Source organism: Vicia villosa, linkage group LG7, assembly GCF_029867415.1.
Source record: "Vicia villosa cultivar HV-30 ecotype Madison, WI linkage group LG7, Vvil1.0, whole genome shotgun sequence".
Taxonomy (NCBI): Eukaryota; Viridiplantae; Streptophyta; class Magnoliopsida; order Fabales; family Fabaceae; genus Vicia; species Vicia villosa.
The window spans coordinates 82,168,046-82,178,930 of NC_081186.1; the positions used below are offsets into that span (position 1 = coordinate 82,168,046).

At 31.3% G+C, this 10,885-nt stretch overlaps 1 long non-coding RNA gene across 1 annotated transcript; it reads left to right on the forward strand.

Annotated features, from left to right (window-relative positions):
• Positions 1-505: 505 nt before the first annotated feature.
• On the forward strand, positions 506-10,018 carry LOC131620971 (uncharacterized). Its single transcript, XR_009289402.1, has 3 exons — positions 506-1,024; positions 1,110-1,171; positions 5,597-10,018. It is a non-coding gene; the product is annotated as an uncharacterized LOC131620971 (long non-coding RNA).
• The last annotated feature ends 867 nt before the right edge of the window (positions 10,019-10,885 follow it).

Consider the following 10,885-nt stretch of genomic DNA (forward strand, 5'->3'; position numbering starts at 1 on the left):
TTGCTATTGAGATTACTACATTAAAATAAAAGTTGGTCAAGCTTATGGAACAAAATAGATTATATGATTTGCATTATTGCTTACAACTCTTTTCAACTTGTATAGTGCATCTAAGATGTTTGTACACTCCATCGTTTAGATAGCTTTAGCTATGAACCAACAGTTGAGGTTAAAATCTTTATTAAAAGAGAAAGAGTATCTTTCTTTAACTTTAACTTTATAATAAAAAAATTATTCCCTTATCTTTAGACGGCTTAAATTGATTGGAATTGGTAATATCCTTAGCATAATAGATAACGTTTGAGTTGAGAGTGACAAAATAACTTGACTTTATAATTTTCAAACTTATATCGTTTAAAAATATAAAAAATTATTATTTTGATTTAAGATTTTTTTTTTTGATATTGACAAGTACACATCAATATTATTTTCTCGTACATGTTAAATCTAGTTAACTTATTTGATTTATGGTGTTTCACCGGCCATTCTTATGATTTACTGCTCTTGCAAAGATTTTTCATTTTACCTCGATCAATTATTTGATATTAGTGCTTATTTCTTTCCTATTTCCTTTTAATATCCATATTCTGTTTCTTTTTCTCCCATTTTATCACACCTAATTCAAATTTTTTTAATTGTGGATTTCAATGTTGTGTGCCTTTCATAAACATTAGTTGTCGTTATCATGATAAATCAAAAGATAAATTTACAGTTGTAAATGTGTCATGGGAGTGGAAGAATGATGGAAGATGGTCAAAAGTGTGATATGTTGTGAAGTGGAACTCACTATCATGACCAATGGCACTTTAGTAACTTCATTCAAAATTTAGTGGCATTTTCATGTTATGATTCAATAAAAACCCGGTGCTCTCTTCTTAGAATCACTCAATTCCAACTTACTCAAATATCACTCTCTTCTTTCTCTCTCTAGATTCATCCAATTTATTTTTTTTGCAGAAACTTAAAGTGGTAATAGTTCTATTCCTCTCAATGATCCAAGCTACTTTGTCTTATACAAATTATGGTATGTTTTATTTAAATCTTCACTACAATTTAAGGTTGTTTAGATCTTCATCACTTTTAATTAAGTCTTGTTCTAACTTCTGCAGCTTCATTGAGAGAGATGCTTTTTTTCCTTTTCAAACTACTATGATTTCCTTGATTAAATGAGGTGAGTCATACTTTTGATTTTATTTATTATTTTTTTGTCATTAAAATTTTAAAATTATATAATTAGTATAATAATTTGCAAATTATTACTATGATAAAAAAATTTAGAAAAAAAGGGAACGTTCCTTATTTCCCTGTAACGTTAAGTTTTTGACAATTTCATTCCTTAAACATTAATCTATAATAAACACGTTATGTATTTGTTAATTTACAAATCTCATTTGCTTTTCGTTATGTCTCATTTATCTTCCATAATTAGATATGAAACGAGTCAGAAAAAATAGACTGGTTACACATTATTTTTATTTTCAATTTTATCAAAAAAATAAAGTCTATACACCATTATTACAAAGGGACTTCTAAGAATCTGATGTTATCATTAGAGTGATCTATTGCGGCTTAGGAGATGGAACATTGCAGAGTTCCATCAGCCCGAATTGCAATATATAAGATGTGTGGAACTTCTTTGTGCAACACTCTTGATGCTTTCATTGATGCGATGGAGTTGACATAATATCAGTGTCAATTGGAGGAGAAATGGAAAACAAAAATAAAATTTTTAACAATGAATTTTCGGCTAGATCTTTTTATGCAATGACACATGGAATTTTAACGATATTTGCTGGAGGAAATTTTGGTCTAACTCCTGCTTCCTTGGTTAATTTTTCACCATGGTCTATTATTGTGGGTGCTGGAACGATAAATAGGAAATTTGTAACCAAAGTGAAATTAGGAATCAACCAAGTTTGGCAAATGTGGCTATGGAGTATCAACATGTTTAAAATATGATTTTATTTGAAGAAGCAAATAAAAGTGAAAACTTGTGGAATATTAATAATAATTTTATCTGAAGAAGTAAATAAAAGAGCAAACTTGTCGAATATTAATTTTATTAAAAGCTGTAAATGTATGAGCCTAATGATCAAGAATAATGTTGTATATTGTACTACTTAATTGAAAATTAATATTAATAAGTGGTGATGATGTACCATACATGTCGAATAATGATCCATATGTAAATAAATTAAGGTGAGTTTTGCTTCTTTTTTTCATTAATTCTAGAAAAATCAATCCAATTCTTGTTATTAAGTAATATTTAGATAAATTTATATTAAATTAAAGTTTTAATTTTTATATTTTATTCATTAAAAAAATAGTCATGCTATTGTTTTAAACAATTTTGGTATAATTTCCAATTTTTATTAAAAGAAATGTGCTAATATGTAATTGTTTTAACAGCGGGCTCCTTTGAGATGATATACACAGTTTTAGTTCTTTCATCCTATTTTAAATGTTACTTACTTTTTTTTTTTAAATATGATAAAGACACATTATGCTCCATTTTTTACATAGTTGAGCGTCTCTAAAAATAATTAAATAGATATTTGAGTTCTTGCAACAAAAAATTTAAAACCACATTTGTCCTTGAGCTCTTCCACTCAAATTTACTTTATTCTAATTTTTAAAAAATTATAAATTAAATTATTTTATCTTAATCGTCCTTCTTATTTTTATTTTTTCTTCTGTATAAATAATTAAAACCACGTAATGTATTTATAATTTAATTATTAACTGTGATAAAGTTGTCTATGTGTAAAACAATCGACACGTTGAAAATGAAATTTAGATACGTATGTGATTAATTCATGTGTTTTCTTTAAGAACTCTATTATTTACTTAAGCTAATAGAAGGTTGACAGTTTTTGACATTGTGGTGGGGAGTTATTGTGGCGTTTTAAGTGGATTCTTTTCTACTGATGGTGTTTCTTGGGGTGAGATCTAAATTTTTTTTAGCATGTTTTTTACTTTTTTTTTTCTCGAACTTTTGTGTATTTTATTGGTATTGTGCGTCTTGTGCATATTTAGGATCTTTATGTATTCTTTTGGGGTTTTTTGTTGCCTATCATTTATTTGTTATTAAAAAATAATCGAGACGTTGACTAATATATATATTTTTTTTGATTAAGGGGAGGGCCTAAGCCCAAGCGGTTGACTAATATATTTTAAATATGCTAAGAGGGTTAAAATTTTAAGAAACCCCTCTTAAATCCTCCAACAGACATTTATTAAATTTTAAAGTTTTTGTTGATCAGTGTTGATAGACAATTGTGACAAAATTCTTTAAGAACTTTACCGACAGTTACAAGTCTTCTAATCAATTGAATAATGTCCTAATCACCTAGTTAGACTTCAAATATTTTTGGTGATTTAATTAAGAAAGGAGATAAAATATTTTTGCTATCCATGAACTTTTACCACTTCTCAATTATAATAGATTCATATTTTCTCTTTTTTTAATAATAAAAACACATCTCTTAGTGAGATGGTAAAAGAAAAAGCAAATAGATAAAATGTTGCATGGTTATACTTCTCTTCACATGAGTAAAATGTATATACTACAAGAAAAAGGGTTTGCGGCGATATTATTTTTTTTTAATCAAGCTTTCATTATAAAGAACCAATAGTTCTATCGAAGAGATTACAAAGAGCGGGACGAAACAAACAAAAGCCCCGGAAAAAATTTACAAGCCAAATATAATCTAAGAATAATACAAAAAAGGGTCATTTGTAAACTCAAAGAAATTATAATTTTGTGCGGGTAATTTTCCCGATGAAGGACCATCTCCACCAGAGCTCCTTAACACTCCAAACAATGTCTGAAACACCCCAACTATCATTTCGGAAAATGATCTCATTCCTAAACTTCCAAATAGACCAACAAGCCGACAACCACAACTATCCTTCCGTACCGGCTCTAACATTGTGCTTTTTGCAAAAATTATGCCTAACCAAAAAACAATTCCCAATATCTTCAAACTTGTAATCTACCAAACCCACCCAACAAGCTATCTTGTTCCAAATCACCGAAGACACCGAACATTTAAACAACAAGTGATTCATGGATTCCCTCTTCAAACCACACAAACAACAAGAATCTAAAGAGGGAATAATAATACCTCTAGATAACAAAAGATCCCTAGTGGGTAATCTATCTATCAAACACCGCCAACCAAAAGCCTTTAATTTTAACGGAACCACCACTTTCCAAATCATAGAATAAACTCTATCGTACTTATTCAAAGGCCCTCTTGGTAAGTGAAAAAAACTAAAAAGATTTTAACAAGTACGAACCGAGAATATACCGTCCGATTCCGCGAGCCACCGCACTCCATCCCTCACATCCGGCCGCAAGCACACGCTTCCCAGCATGCTACGGAGCTGCTGCCTATCTAAGTCTGCAGCCTCGGTCTCCAAAGAATACGGGATGCCGAGGTCCCCCCACTCCCACACATCACCCCTCCATCTTCCCATACTAGCCACGGATACGCATTTTAACTTTGTAGAAGAAAAAGCCACCGGAAATAGCTCCTTGAGACTCCTCTCCTCTTTCCTACAAGAATGCCAAAAAGATGTGTTGTAACCATTACCGATATCGAACCTACACTTTTCAACAAAAAATCATCATAATAAGAATTTTGCAAAAATAGAATATCTTTCCATCACAAAGAATAAAACTATATTAATTAAATTAGACATAAAACCAAAAACAAGTGATAGTTAATAAAACATAATTAAGCCAACTTATTTCGGATCCCACGGTTAACTTATTCTACATACCGATATCTTAATTAATTAGCCATACATATTGATATGGTTAAACATGCATAAATTTGTTCGGTTTATAATAAAAGGCATATTACAAGGCACACAATATATCATGCAATTAAATAATATAAAGGCAGAAATAATAAACCTGAATGAAATAAATGTGAATCTTGAATTACTCGAACCTCCGCCACAGGTTGGCTGGATCGTTCTTCAAATATTATTGGGCGTAAAATTAAAGTCAAGGAAAATAAAAAGAACTAAATATAACGTAATGTTAGATCTATGAAAGGTTCACAACAATCTCCGATGTAGAAATTGTTGTGAGAAAAAGAAGTGGTGAAATAAAATGCAGAAAAGAAATTAATGCTTGGAAAATAAATTTGGCAGCACTTCTATAATACGGTGAACTGACTTTATTTGGAATGTCGCGGTAAGCAAGAGTCGCCACCGACTTTTATTTTATCCAATTTTAGGAAAGGCTAAAAGAACAGGAAAATACCTTTTAAAAAGATTTTGAGTTCGGGGGGTAAGTTATACAAAGGGAAGGTGTAAGGCACCCTTTGCATCCATGGTTATCCATGGGCTCTTAATTGCTTAGCTCACTTTGTTTTCAAAAATATTTGAATTGTTTGAAAAGTGGGGTGTGAATAGAAAAGATTTGTTAAGAACTTTAGCTTGTAAATAAGCGTAGCCTTGTTTTTGAAAGTATTTAAAAATGAGTGGGAAAAGATTTTGATTTGGAATTTGAATTTGAAAAAGAGCAAGAAATTAATAGCAACTACCCTAAGTTAAAAAATTTGTTCTTTTAACTTTTCAGGTGAAAGGGTCTATCCATACCATGAGAGGGCGGGAAGTCTATCAATTGGATGTTAAGGGTCATCGAGAGTATCGTTCGCCATAAGACTGCCCCTTGCCATAAAGAGGCAGGTAGTCTAAGGGAAGGATATAATAGTCATTTTATCTTTTTTGGCATCATGCGAGGAGACCTTAGCAATTGGGACAATTATTCTTTATAAGGCAACCTCGAGGGAGTTTCAACAACTTTGAAGGCAACGTTTGCTTTAGGTATCGTCGGAATCGAGGGACTTGACTATTTTAGGCAACAAAATTAATAAGGCAACAAGGCAACAGCAATAAGGCAACAAGGCAACCAGAGGGATTACCCTAAAGGTGTGTGGGTGCAACAATCACGTGGTTAACTTCGATGACATTTATCTTGTAGTTAGGTGATCTATGTTCAGTTCATGGTTTGCACTCCCTAAATTATTAACCACGCAATTAAAACAAAATAAAAGCAGAAATAAAATTTCCTACGTTATTACAATAAACACCTGCGGGGATGGGGGAAATTAAAAGACAGAGAATAAGAGGGATCAATAATTAGTCTAATTATCTTGAATGCCTCGATCTTCCTCGAACCCTCGATCGACCCTGAAAATTAAAAGAAAAAAATAATAGGGGTGAGTGTATTGACTATTCGAAGCAAACCCTATTTTGGGCAAAAGGCAAAAAGTAAAATAATATTTAAATAAAATAAAATAAGGATTGGAAACTTAGCTCTGATGGTGCGTAGTCGGAGGATCTTGGCTAACCCTGAAAATGAAAAAGAGAAAGGTAGAAAACTTTTTGTGGCAAATACAAGACATTGATAATAAGTAAAAGAGGAATTAAAAATAAAAGATAAATATATAAAAAAAATAGAAAACTTAGCTTTTGGTAGGGTGAAGCGCGCGGCTGAAGAACTTGAAATAACCCTGAAAATTTGCGCGAAGAAGAGAATTTGTTTTAGTGTATGAGTGATCCCAATAGTAATAATTTAGGCAAAAATGGCAAGGCAAACCCCAAAAGGGACAGAAATTAACTAAGGTTAACGGACAACACCTACCAATAACAATGATTAGTTATCATGCTAAAATCAGGGTTTGAGGCAAAATTAAAATTGTATTATTACCCAAAAATAATTATTAGTTTAAAAAACAATTATTATTTTTAATGTTATAAGAAAAATCGAATTTTCGATTAAAAAAATATATAATTATCAAAACACTATTATTTGGTAAATAAAATATTTTTAAGGAAAATAAAGAATAATCAATAAAAGGAAAAGAAAACAATTAAAAACCGAGAATTATGTAATTAAAAGAATATTAGAAAAGAAAACGTAGCTCTGATCATGTGTGATGAGGCTGGAGATCATGGTATACACCCTCAATTCTGGGACGCTGGATCTAGAGTGCTGATGATCTACTAATATGCTCCGATGCCGGAGCCGCCTCATTAACGCCGCGAATAGCCCGATCGCTCCGATGCGACCTGCCTAAGTGCTCAAGTGTCGTCTACAAGCCGCCACTAGCGCCTCTACGCCCACGCCCCCGGACCCGGAGTCGGAATCGGAGTCGGAGCCGGAGCCGGTGTTGCCGGTGGCGACACCGGCGAGTGGTTATAAGATTGGGACAAGTGGCAATAATGCTTGGGACCACTACATTTGTCAATGTGGCACTTTATCCTCTTTTGTCCTTTTGTTGAGTTAATGTCATTAATTCTTTTATAAGGACTTTGAAAATGAGTGAATCTTCCAATGTGGAACTTTATTACATGCATTTATTAGCATTTACTCATTTTCACCATTTGTCATTTTAGAACACCCTTGTAATTATTATACCATTTAATAATTACAACATTAAATTCTCTGCAGGCCTTATCAAAAGATCCAGGCCCATTACACGCCTGTTGGCCCAAAACTTCTACTCCAGCAGCTAACCCATTAGACACTCCACATACTTCCGGACCACTTGATTTAATAGGGCCCACAACAGGAAAAACAAGTCCTTCTGAATCCCCCACAAAACTATCATCATCCCCTATCTCATCTACATTAATTGCTCTAGACAAAACTGCCTCGGGTGTCACGCAAGCACCTCTACTAATACAGTCAAAAAACACCTTTTTCCCACAAGGCTTAGACTGTTGCCTTTTTAATGAAAAAGGGCTGCTAACACCTGTCAACCTCTCAGCAGCAGAAGCAATAGCCTCACACATCCCATCACCGCTTCCATCTATTTTCAGTTCGTTCTCCTCCTCGTACTCCTCACCGCCCTCCTCCGCCACATCTGTATCCTCCTCCGACTGGGAAGAACAAACAGACACGAAATCATCCCTTTCCCTTGAAAATAACTTCTTGAAGCACGATAAATCACATTCTTCCATAATGGAGATTGGAAAGACCTTATCATCTATCTTCACATTCACACACTCTTCCACCATACCAAGGCAACAGGTCCTAATACAGATGCGGGCGACATCCATTCTGGACTTAAGATTCGTGCCTTCATCACACTTGAGAAAACTCCCAACTAACTCTGCTAACATCTTGAAGAAACTCTCCTCCCATACATGACAGGGGACACCAATAATTTTGATCCACGCTACTCTCTCCTTGTCAACGTCTAACAGATTCCACTGTTTAATGGCGTTGAACCATGCCTCCCACCAATCTTTCCTCTCCTCAATGAACCGGACAATCTCATGGGCGAATAAGAGAAGAACAAAGTCTTAGGTACTTCTATGGTTGTTCTACTAGGAGATTTGTTTTGAAGAACATCGGCGAATGATCTATACTTCCTACCACCGTCCGCCATATTACCACCCCATGGGTTCTTCTTTGCTCCCTCCGAAACACCCTTAGATGCCCCACAAAACTTCGGATCAGGACCAAACTTCTTAGGGTTAGGTCTGACAAATCTCGGCAGGTTAACGTGTAGTTTCCGACCATCAAGAAAAATGTTGTCCAACTTGACTTCTAGAGATTTCTCATCCGGCACATTAGAAAATCGCACAAAACCATACCTCTACCATACTTATCTGTCTTAGGAGGTATCACGAACTCCACAATGTCTCCATGTTCTTTGAACTAGTAATACAAGTCATTCGCTCTCCATCTTGCTCCGAACTCAGACACAAAGAAAGACGAGACAGCGACACCCTCCCTCACCTCAAACTTCCCACTTAGGTTGCGACTTCCTGCTATAATCTACCTTTCTCCAAACACCTTTACCACCTTCACCCATGGTAGCCATACAAGCTAACGCAAAAGAACGAAGAAGTTAGAGAGAAGGGAGAGAACCTCTTTCTAACATGATGTTTGTATTATAAGTGAGTCGTGATTCATTGTTCTCATTTCTCATAATAACCAAGTGTTCTCATTAAATTTTGATTTTGTTGATTTTAATGAACTGGATTGATTTCTCTTTCTATGTTGATTTAAAATAAATATTAAGGATCATAGAAAGAGAAACCAATCTAGTGCATTAAAATCAACAAAATCAAAATTTAATGGTCGTGATTCATTGTTGTCGTTTCTAATAATAACCAGTGTTCTCACTTGAGTATATATATATATATATATATATATATATATATATATATATATATATATATATATATATATGAGTGTATCCTGTGAGAACTGATATCTATTGTGAGTAACGAAAAGTTTCAGTATCAATCGTCTGAGTTAATTGACACCTAAGATTTAAAACTTCCATATCAAGAACAACTTACTGAATAATTTCTATTATGCTTAACATTTAAATATTCTATAAAAAGAAATTCTTACTATAAATATTTTTATTTTTTGATTAAATTATTATTAAAATACATTTTATAAACATACTTAATATTTAATATTTCGTTAGAATATTATAAGTACAAAATACAACTCAAATGTATTCAATTTTTTTATTTAAAATTAAATTTTTTTAAATTTTAGATATTTTTCATACTAAAAGAAAAATTCAGAAATAAAAAATCAGGATAATAGTAGAAAAAATTTTGTTTTGTTTTTATTTTTAATATTAGGAAGATAAGTAAATAGGTTAATAATTGTGATGATTAATTTGTTATTAAAATATTTAAAGTGTTGTTTGATTTCAAAAGTAATTTTAGAAAAATTTATTCAACAAAATAAATTGTGGAAATATATACTTTGATATATAAAATTCAAAATACAACGAGAAAATAATTTTTTTTTTAAAATTAATTTTCTCAGAGTTAAAATGTTTAAATAAAATCAAATGCTATAATTTTTTAAAAATATATGTTTTTACTAGTAAATAATTTATGCTACTAACTATTTTAAATTAATATAATATTGACCTTTTAAAAAATAATAATACTATTTTCTGATTTTTAATTTTTTGAATTCATCTTTTAATATTGAAAAATATTTAAAATTTAAAAAAAGATACCGAATATGTTTAAGTTATATTTTTTAGATATAATATTCTAACTAAATATTAAGTATGTTAACAAAAAATATTTTAATAATGATTAAATAAAAAATATTTATGGTAAGAATTACTCTTTATAGAATATTTAAATATTAAGCTTAATAGAAAATAATCCAATATGCTGTCTTGATGTGAAATTTTTAAATCTTAGACGTCAATTAAATCTGACGATTAATATTGATAGTTCTCATTTCTCATAATAGTTATCAGTTCTCACCAGATATATATATATATATATATATATATATATATATATATATATATATATATATATATATATATATATATATATATATATATATATATATATATATATATATATATATATATATATATATATATATATATATATATATATATATGGGAGCATATCAAGTGAGAGCATTTTATAATGAGAGATGAGAGGAATAAATATCAATCATTGGATTCATCAAAAGAGAGAATTTAATAGCCACATTAAATTACTAACATTCTCTCTCTTGATGAATCTAATGGTTGATATTTATTCCTCTCATCTCTCATTATAAAATGCTCTCACTTGATATGCTCCCATATATATATATATATATATATATATATATATATATATATATATATATATATATATATATATATATATATATATATATATATATATATATTTCCTTTCAAACCTTTCAAGTATGGAGAAGGAGGGGTGGTGGACATCCTTTAATTCGCGGACGACACTATTCTTCTTGGTGAACCGACTATCGATAACCTTTGGAGTTTGAAGGTTGTTTTGAGAGGGTTTGAATTGGTGTCGGGATTGAGAATAAATTTTATGAAGAGCAACGTTT